The sequence below is a fragment of the Ascidia mentula genome, assembly GCF_947561715.1.
Source record: "Ascidia mentula chromosome 2 unlocalized genomic scaffold, kaAscMent1.1 SUPER_2_unloc_3, whole genome shotgun sequence".
NCBI classification, from domain to species: domain Eukaryota; kingdom Metazoa; phylum Chordata; class Ascidiacea; order Phlebobranchia; family Ascidiidae; genus Ascidia; species Ascidia mentula.
This window is the reverse complement of record NW_028113676.1, coordinates 205001-207500: the sequence shown is the minus strand read 5'-3', so window position 1 is coordinate 207500 and position 2500 is coordinate 205001. Positions and strand designations below refer to the sequence as shown.

Genomic DNA, 2500 nt, shown 5'->3' with positions numbered 1-2500 from the left:
CTACGGTCCTCCACCAGAGTTTCCTCTGGCTTCAACCTCCTCAGGCATAGTTCACCATCTTTCGGGTCCCAACGCGCACGCTCTCGCTCGACCTCTCCGGCAGAGCGGACGAGATCGGCCGGTGATGCGGCCGTCCAGAGAGACGGCATCTCACCTCCGCCGGACCGCGCCGACATTCACTTTCACTGCGCCCATGGGTTTCGCACTGCCCCGTGGCTCGCGCGCACGTTAGACTCCTTGGTCCGTGTTTCAAGACGGGTCGGGAAGGTGGCTGACGTTAGCCGCGGACCCCGTGCGTCTCGCGCGGCGCTGCCCACCCGCAACCGACACGCCGCAACTGGGCACTGAGCACAGTCCCCAACCGGCGACGCACCGGCTCGGACGGGACGCCCGGCCCACGAAGGGCAGACGCGGCGATCCCTCCTCGCCCGGGCGACGGGCCGACGTGTCCGCGCGCCTATAACACCCACCCGGGGGCGGGCTACCTTGCGCGCGGCCTTCTCGCCGCCTCCCAGACGGTCGCGGCCTTCGCACGGCGCTAGTGCGCTGGAGCTGCTCGGAGGACAGCGCGAACGACGGGCCGCAAGGCTCCGCACGCCCACACGCTCCGCTCGGCTTCAGCTGAAAGCGTCGCGCGACTCGACAGGCCCTCCCGTTTGCCTCTCGACGGTTTCACGTACTCTTTAACTCTCTCTTCAAAGTGCTTTTCAACTTTCCCTCACGGTACTTGTTCGCTATCGGTCTCGCGACAGTATTTAGCCTTAGATGGAGTTTACCACCCGCTTTGGGCTGCATTCCCAAACAACCCGACTCTGGGAAGACGCAGAGCGCGCGCCCTCGCCGCCACCATGGGCCTGACACCCGCACCGGGACGAGGCCTCGATCAGAAGGACGCGGGCGGCGAACGACGTACGCGCAGCGAATTCCTTACGCCACAATTCCACGCGCCGCAGAGGCGCGCGGATTCGGCGATGGGCACTTCCCACTTCACTCGCCGTTACTGGGGGAATCCTCGTTAGTTTCTTTTCCTCCGCTTAGTAATATGCTTAAATTCAGCGGGTAGCCTCGTCCGACCTCAGGCCGATAATCCAGTGCCTCGTTTGCGAGAGACACGCGCGCGCCACCGAAGCTCGTGCGAGCGCCGCGCCCGAACGCGAGCCGTGCTGCTCTGGGCCGGGATCCTCTTCGAGGCCGACTCGTAACGAGACGCACGCCGCGTTCGGTTTCGCGCGCTGACACTGCGTTCGTGCTGTCCTGGGCGGGACGACCGTGGCAACGGCCGACACCGCACCGGCCCGACGCGTCGCCGCGCGGGAACGTTACAACGCGACCCTGAGGCGGGCGTGGCGCCGGGATTGACCCGGTGCCGCAATTTGCGTTCAGAACGTCGATGCTCAATGTGTCCTGCAATTCACATTAATTCACGCAGCTAGCTGCGTCCTTCATCGACTCGCGAGCCGAGTGATCCACCGCCAAGAGCCCTCCGTGACTTCGTCAGTTGGACAAGCGCGACCCAGCCGGATTGCACAGTCGAAAAAAGCGGTGGCCGAGCGGTCGCCAGCCGTAGGCGACGCATGAAGCCAGCCTGGCACATGGCCACGGCACTCGGCGCAGAACGAAACAGGGTGACCGAAGTGCAATCGCGTGCGCCTCAACAGCGACGAAGGGCGTGCGCGGCCGCCAAGATACGGAGCCTTCTCCACCTGTCGAACGCACGACCACTCGATCGGCGATCGGCCGGTAATGATCCTTCCGCAGGTTCACCTACGGAAACCTTGTTACGACTTTTACTTCCTCTAAATGATCAAGTTAGATCGTCTTCTCGGACGCCGGCGCGGCCGTTGCCGAACGCGCCAGGTCCAATCGGAGGACCTCACTAAACCATTCAATCGGTAGTAGCGACGGGCGGTGTGTACAAAGGGCAGGGACGTAATCAACGCGAGCTGATGACTCGCGCTTACTGGGCATTCCTCGTTCAAGGGAAACAATTGCAATTCCCTATCCCTAGCACGACCGGGGTTCAGCGGGTTACCCGGACCTTCCGGCCTAGGCGGCGACACGCTGATCCGGTCAGTGTAGCGCGCGTGCGGCCCCGAACATCTAAGGGCATCACAGACCTGTTATTGCTCAATCTCGTGTGGCTAAGCGCCACTAGTCCCTCTAAGAAGTTCAACGCCGACCGATAGGGTCGCGTAACTAGTTAGCAAGCCAGAGTCTCGTTCGTTATCGGAATTAACCAGACAAATCGCTCCACCAACTAAGAACGGCCATGCACCACCACCCACAGAATCAAGAAAGAGCTCTCAATCTGTCAATCCTCACTGTGTCCGGGCCGGGTGAGATTCCCCGTGTTGAGTCAAATTAAGCCGCAGGCTCCACGCCTGGTGGTGCCCTTCCGTCAATTCCTTTAAGTTTCAGCTTTGCAACCATACTTCCCCCGGAACCCAAAGACTTTGGTTTCCCGCAAGCTGCCGGAGGGGTCGTCAAAGTAACGCCCCCC

The 2500-nt window shown here is 62.0% G+C and overlaps 2 non-coding genes and 1 pseudogene across 2 annotated transcripts in view; all 3 read right to left on the bottom strand.

Annotated features, from left to right (window-relative positions):
- The window catches only part of LOC145915992 (large subunit ribosomal RNA), a 5082-nt pseudogene extending 3999 nt beyond the window's left edge, over positions 1-1083 (bottom strand).
- Positions 1084-1327: 244 nt separating this feature from the next.
- Positions 1328-1481, bottom strand: LOC145916017 (5.8S ribosomal RNA). The gene has a single exon (XR_014404298.1). It is a non-coding gene; the product is annotated as a 5.8S ribosomal RNA (ribosomal RNA).
- Positions 1482-1741: 260 nt separating this feature from the next.
- The window catches only part of LOC145915925 (small subunit ribosomal RNA), a 1824-nt gene continuing 1065 nt past the window's right edge, over positions 1742-2500 (bottom strand). The window contains exon 1 of the ribosomal RNA XR_014404226.1: positions 1742-2500. This exon is cut by the window's right edge and continues 1065 nt beyond it. This is a non-coding gene — a ribosomal RNA (small subunit ribosomal RNA).